Raw genomic sequence first — 7,211 nt, 5'->3', positions numbered from 1 at the left:
ATGACTTAATAAAAAATTTGATATTTTGCATATGAAAGCATTGTAATGTTTATTGATAATCTGGCAAATTTCGTTAATGTTTGCTTACTAATTTAAAAGTTATGGCATAAAAACTATAACAAGCACAAAATGGTTAGGAGGTCGTCACATTGACCGACCATGTAATGAAAGAGTTAAGTACTCTGATTTTTTTTGTGTCATCCAATTATCTACCAACCATGTCTGTCAGAATTAACACACACCCCTTCTGCTTGATGCTTCCAACCCTGTCTGTCACAGTTAACACACACCCCTTCTGTTTTGAGACTTCCAACTCTGTTTGTTACAGTTAACACACACACACTTTCTACTTGAAGCCTCCAACCCTGTCTGTTACAGTTAACACACACCCCTTCTGTTTTGAAGCTTCCAACCCTGTCTGTTACAGTTAACACACACCCCTTCTGTTTTGAAGCTTCCAACCCTGTCTGTTACAGTTAACACAAACCCCTTCTGTTTTGAAACTTCCAACCCTGTCTGTTACAGTTAACACAAACCCCTTCTGTTTTGAAGCTTCCAACCCTGTCTGTTACAGTTAACACATACCCCTTCTGTTTTGAAACTTCCAACTCTGTCTGTTACAGTTAACACAAACCCCTTCTGTTTTGAAGCTTCCAACCCTGTCTGTTACAGTTAACACACACCCCTTCTGTTTTGAAACTTCCAACTCTGTCTGTTACAGTTAACACACACATACTTTCTACTTGAAGCCTCCAACCAAGCCCATCACAGTTAACACATGCCCCTTCTCCTGTTTAAAGCCTCCAACCCTGTCTGTAAAAGTTAACACACACCCCTTCTGTTTGAAGCTTCCAACCCTGTCTGTCACAGTTAACACATACCCCTTCTCCTGCTTGAAGCTTCCAACCCTGTTTGTTACAGTTAACACACACTAAACTCCTGTGTGAAGCTTCCAACCCTGTCTGTCACAGTTAACACATACCCCTTCTCCTGTTTGAAGCTTCCAAAATATGTGAGAAATGTGAAGAATGACCTAGAAGTTTCTGAGGTATAACATACAGTGATACTTGTTATGTTAAGAGGACTACATTAGATTTATCTAAACTGGAATAGTTATAAAAAATGCAATAAAACATCTATGTAGCTCAAAAAGGTTGGTTCCAAATATTTCACATTCATTGGTTATTAACAGTACAACAGAAAGGAAATTCTGATATAAAACCACACGAAAATATACTTAAGGTAATTTACAATAAAGGTTAAATCCACACTACAATACCAAATTGATATGGATACTAATTTTGACAAATTCACACATCCTCTCCAGTCCAACTGATAAACGCTAAAAGGATTGACCAATAGAAACACTACTGGTACCTGTATTCTAAGCCTAAACTGATATAGGCAATATTTTTCTGAATACATTTTTGATCAAGGTCAATTTCTTTCTAGTACTTAGGTATGTGTGTGTATTGTTTGAGTAAATAAAAAATTTAATAATACCAAAGAAATAGTAAATCAAGAATGATCACTCCCATTGGCTACCATAGCATCAGCTATGAGAAATTTGTGTTCAAGTTCTGTGTTTACAAACACTTTGTTCCTGTGAAACTGTACATATTAATATTTACTATAATTCTGAATCTACTAAATGTATCTTCACAAAATTCTAATACGGCATATTACCTCTACTCATGTAAATGCTAATTTCGTTCAGTGCTGCTCTCTATATGCAAAAAACATTTTCACAAGCCATGAACTCCCATTACCCCATGATCACTGTGGTTCAACTGCATCTTGCATGCAAATCATCATGCAACAACCCTCCACTAGTAGTAGGGGTGTGACACACCTTCCTGACACATGTGACTCCCTCTATTTTATTCTACCGAACTATCACTTGTCCTTAGACAGTGACCGAGTGCAGACATTTTTCTCTTTTCGTGTGTTTATTTTATTTTTTATGAAGTAGTGATTTACGTGATTTATTTATTTGCTACAGTTAGTTTTGTCTGTAGGAGTTTCCTGTGATAACTTACCTTTGTTTAATAATTTCTCTTCTTCTCATTTTTGACTTCTTGAAGGTTTAAGATGAATTCCAAAGGTTGTGTTTAACAACTACTGATATTATTACCACTACTTTGGATTGCCATTACCAGCTTCTGGTCCGGATGTCTTGACTGAGGATTGTTCAGCTATCATTCATTGGGAGATTGATTATTATGTGAGGCTTCCTTTTTTTTTGCCAAACAATGTTTGGGCACCTTTTGCATTTTCTGAACCTGTTCATGATGTGGGGATTTTGAATTATTTTGTTTTTCCTCCTCTTACCTATGATGTACCTTCCCATGCATCTCCTATGAAATCTACTAGGCCTAACTCTGTCGTTTTAGACATGCTTTGTCGGGTGTGTTCCATTTTAACAGTTTTCATATGATACTGTTTCTTTTTAACATGACATCCATCATTGGAGTCTCTTGTTTTTCCTTCTTTCCCCTGACATCTGGGTTCATGATCAGCATTTTGTGTCTCAGTTGAGGGCTGGTGTTAGCATGCCTCATCATCTATGGACTTTTGATCTTTATACATTGGCTTATCAGAAGCTGATCAATCCTTTCTTGACACTCAACAGTTAGTGTCACTTTTGCTCATGTGTGTGTGTATGGGGGGGGGGGGGCTGTCTCTGATAATCCTATCCATTTCTCCCATGTCCTTTTTCCCACTTTCGTTTTACCTTTACAGATCTCCTACAGTACTTGTCCAGCATACATCTTCTTTCTGGGGCACTCAACTGATCCTCTGAGGGTTTTTTTGGGGGGAATACACTTTACTCCCTTACTCCTCATTGGTGCTATATTCCTCTTTGGCCCTATCCCTTCACATGTGGTTTTTGTTGCTGTTGGGATCTTATTGGGAAGAATGCTGTCTTTTCACAGGTTCATCTACTTTCTCATTATCTTCGTGACTTCCGGATGGCTCCTTTTCCCCATCTGTTTGTTTTTGGAGATTTTCCGGAGTCTTTGGATTCATGTGTGGACTTTGTGATTTGGCACCTTCCCTTTTTCCTGGAGTCTTACTTCTGTCGTCCATTGGAGGAAACTATTCAGTCAAGCATGTGGCTTTCAACTCGTACATTCTTATCCTACTATCTTTCTTGTGTAGCTTTTTCTTCCTTGTCAGAGTAGCACCTTCTGACTGTTGCCATCCTTCAAATTGTGGTGCAGCTGTGACTGGGTAAGTTATATTTTCTGTAAATATATTTTCCTTCCAGGGGTGTGTCCCATTTAGGACTTGGATCCTGCTCAGTGGCAAGCATTGCCTGTCCAGGTATGCTTCCTAATCTCAAATCTGCACCATACGGCCACAATGTATACCCATGGCCTAGAACATGCACTGTTGAGATGGGGTTATCCACAAGGTCACTATTAGGTTTTTCTTATTAGCTGGACCAATCAACATATATCCTCACACATGTGTTGATTGTGTTTCCTTTTCCTGATTTAAATTGCCTCAGGATCTATACCTTTATGTGGTGGGTCCCAAAGGTTGATGTTGGACCCAGCTTCTATTCGGAGGGTGCAGTCGCTATATATTTCCGGAGGCGATCCACTTCTGCATGGTTGGACCTGGAGGGTGGTGTTGCACTCCAGCTTTTGTGCATTCCTATCCAGAGGATAATGTTGATTGGAGCGACAGTTCTTCCTTTTGTGCTACACTTTGGGGTGTTTTAACTGCCTAAGGCTGATATTGTTCAGTGGGGTGCCAGTCTGATTGAGTTTGATGTGACCTGCCAAATTGACACATCTCTTCTTACCATTAATCAGATGTCAGGTTCTTGGATGTGTGGTTGGTTGTGGATTTGCACAAGTGCTCATTTTGTAGATCGGTTTACACAGTATACACTTTTGTTCTACTTAACTTGAGGTGAAGATGATGTGGACCCTTCTCTTACCACGGGTTGGAGGTTCTATTCCTGATACTGCTTGATTTTGGATTGGAGTTGACTGACTGTGTACAATCTGTCATTCCCTAGCCACTGTACACTTTGGAGCAGATCTATTCTAGATTTCTCCACATTCCTGTCTGTAGACAGTTCTTTTACAGTCTTTCTTCTACGGGATTGAGATTCCGGTATACTGTGGTTCAGATTCCAACCCAACCGGTTTTCTCTCTCCTTTTCCTCCCATGTATGTGACACCTATTTCCACACTGTTCATAGAGTATACCTGGTACAGAAGTTGTATAGTCTCCCACATGTTCCTCTCCCAACAGGGATCACACTTCATGGGTGTTGTTTGGATGCTTTCAAAGGATACTTATTTCTATCCCTCACACCGGTCCCTCCACCTATACAGTGTGGGATTCTAGTTATACATGTGAGCGGAGGTAATGTACCATGTTGGAAGTTATTATTTTCCTATACTGAAAATAGATTTCCACTAGGTACTTACCTCCTTTCACTCTTCCCACCCTTCCTCCCCACTGAAAAGTAATGCTTTCTTTTCTGCCTAATCTCAAAGTGATAGTTTGGTAGAATAGAACAGAGGGAATCCTGTGTCAGGAGGATGTGTTGCACTCCTATTGGTGGAAGGTTGTTGCATGATGATTTACATACGAGATGCAGTTGAATCACATTGATCGTGGGGGACATGGGAGTTCACGGCTTATTGCATGCAAAAATATTTTACATATAGAGGGCAGCACAGAACGAAAACAGCTACACATGTGACAGGAGGTAAGTACCTATCGAAAATCCATTTTCGGTATAGGAAAATAATCAATCTGTTAAGCTTTTAGTAAACATTACAATTTGTTGTACAGAAACAAGTAACTTTGAATAAAGTATTTTTACTAAAGATTAATGTATGGGATTATGAAGTCAGAGTCTGATTCAGAGGAACTAGTTAGAGTGCAAGGTGATTTTCATGTTAAGATTAAATGTATATATTGTTTTCATATTACAGTTTTCAAATTTCATTTGTATAACTCTAGGACCTGCAAAAGGAATATCAAACTTGTTATTTAATCCATTAATTTCTCTATCCTAACACTACAGCCTAGGTCTATTTGACTGACTTGTAACAACAACAAGAAATAAATGTAAATTACCCTTTTTCCTTTTTATAATGCTACAATTATTTATCCTTAAAAGCCTTAAGGCTCGTAACAGTTGTCGTCATTATCTAATATTGCTGTTGGAACCTTGGCTAACATCTAATCATATGGTTAAATCTGTACAAAAGCTGTATCACATATGACAAAAATATAGTTCAAGAAATGTGACGAATCAACATTGGAAATTTATTTAAATATTTCCTTTTAAAGTTATGGAATTAAAATTGAAATAATATTATAATTTGATAACTGACTAAGTTTTCAATGCTAAGTTTATTGATACACAATATCATTAAAGTATTTTAGTTAAAATTTGAATATAACCATTTTTTCTGCTCATGGCCACTGTTTACAGTAGTTTATCACCCCTTGAACCTACGTGGTATAGTGGTGCCAAAATCGCACCGACATGATGTTGTGTCTTGGTGATTGATCTTGTTGGTCTACTTCTTTGCTAATATACACAAGTAATAAACCTTTTTTGTCATCTGAAGTTTGCTGTTGCAGAACTTCTAGCTTACTGTGTGCACTAACCCTAAATATTCTTATCTTATGTCTTCCTACATAAAAATATTCCCTTAGTTTTAAATACATAATAGAAAACAAAAAGATTATCCCATATAAAACCATAGACAAAAGAAACTATTAAAAATTCTTAGCTTTGTTACTTGTTTCTAAGTGTTCTAAAATATTTTGTTTTCCACTATGAAAACTTCTGCTACTCAGTAACTAATTTTTTCAGAAATTATACATTATCTACTTTACAGTGATCTACATTTTCTACCCAAACATATTTGGTTCTTGAAAATAGTGAAAGGAACAAAACCTATCTGTAAAAGATGTCAGGATGTGAGGAAATATAAATCTACAGTTTTGGATAGGCAGAAAAATTCTAAAACAATGTGTAAGGACTTTGTTTCCTATTAAACTGCACACACACTAGTGTCCAAACATTTTTTTTAATTCTTTATTTATAAATTACACTAAATGCATTTTACAAAAGTACAAAAGGTATTTTCATGTAAAACAATTGTGGAAATAAAGTTAGAATTTTTACTTAAGTTGTGAAATTTGATATGCAAGCATCCCTTTTTGGTCCTAGTGGCTCTCATAGGGTTATTATTTCATATTAGAAAGTTTATAGTCACCCAGTTTGAGTTTTGAATTCAGTTATGACTGAGAAATGACTGCTTATTTTTTGTTTTTTTTCCCATTATCATCATGGCCTAAGCAAATTTATCAGTATCTATAATGTTTTATAATATGCTTTGTAGACCAGCAGTTTCCAAACTGTGGGTCACGACCCCTCATGGGGTTGCGAGTAGTTGATTATAATTAGACCTACTTTTGTTGTTCCAAATTAAAAGGTGTTGAAAAACCGCCTTGTGAATTGTTGGTTGATGTGTTGTTTTGGGTGTTGTCTGTGGTTGCTTAAATATTTGTCTCAAAACGAGGCCACATAGGAAAAAAGTTTGGGAAGTGCTGATGTAAAAAATTACACAGTTGACAGCCTTATTGTTATTTAATAGGAAGGGCAGCAACCCAAAATCTTAGCTGTATGAAATAATATGTCTTTTATTGGCATTAAAATCCATTTGTTCTTAGTTGTATGTCTAGATGTTAGTGTAACTATTTGATTTTCATTATAATGCATTTGTAAGTTCTAATAACCACATCTAGTGTGTAATGATAGTAACTTATTAGAGTAGCTTATTGTTAATTTTAGAGCACTGAATTTGAATAACAAAATAATTGATTAGCAGCAACGAGTTCAGTTATTCTAGCATTATATAATGTAAACTTATGTCACCAAAAATAAAAATAGATTAAAGTTATACAGCTTATTACATGATAAAACCTTAGTTGTGTAATAACTGCAGTGATAATACAATTTTCATGTTTATAATTTTCCTTTAGTTTCAACTTGTGTACAGTAAACATTCAGTTAAGTTTCAACATGTGTACAGTAGACATCCAGTTAAGTTTCAACATGTGTACAGTAAACATTCAGTTAAGTTTCAACATGTGTACAGTAGACATCCAGTTAAGTTTCAACATGTGTACAGTAGACATCCAGTTAAGTTTCAACATGTGTG

At 36.4% G+C, this 7,211-nt stretch overlaps 1 protein-coding gene across 1 annotated transcript in view; it reads left to right on the top strand.

Annotated features, from left to right (window-relative positions):
• Positions 1-7,211, top strand: part of LOC106476264 (dihydroxyacetone phosphate acyltransferase-like) — a gene marked incomplete at its 3' end in the record, with an annotated part of 18,108 nt that overhangs the window by 6,601 nt on the left and 4,296 nt on the right. The window lies entirely within an intron of this gene.

The sequence above is a fragment of the Limulus polyphemus genome, unplaced genomic scaffold, assembly GCF_000517525.1.
Source record: "Limulus polyphemus unplaced genomic scaffold, Limulus_polyphemus-2.1.2 Scaffold10152, whole genome shotgun sequence".
NCBI lineage: Eukaryota > Metazoa > Arthropoda > Merostomata > Xiphosura > Limulidae > Limulus > Limulus polyphemus.
This window is presented reverse-complemented; position numbering and strand designations above follow the sequence as displayed.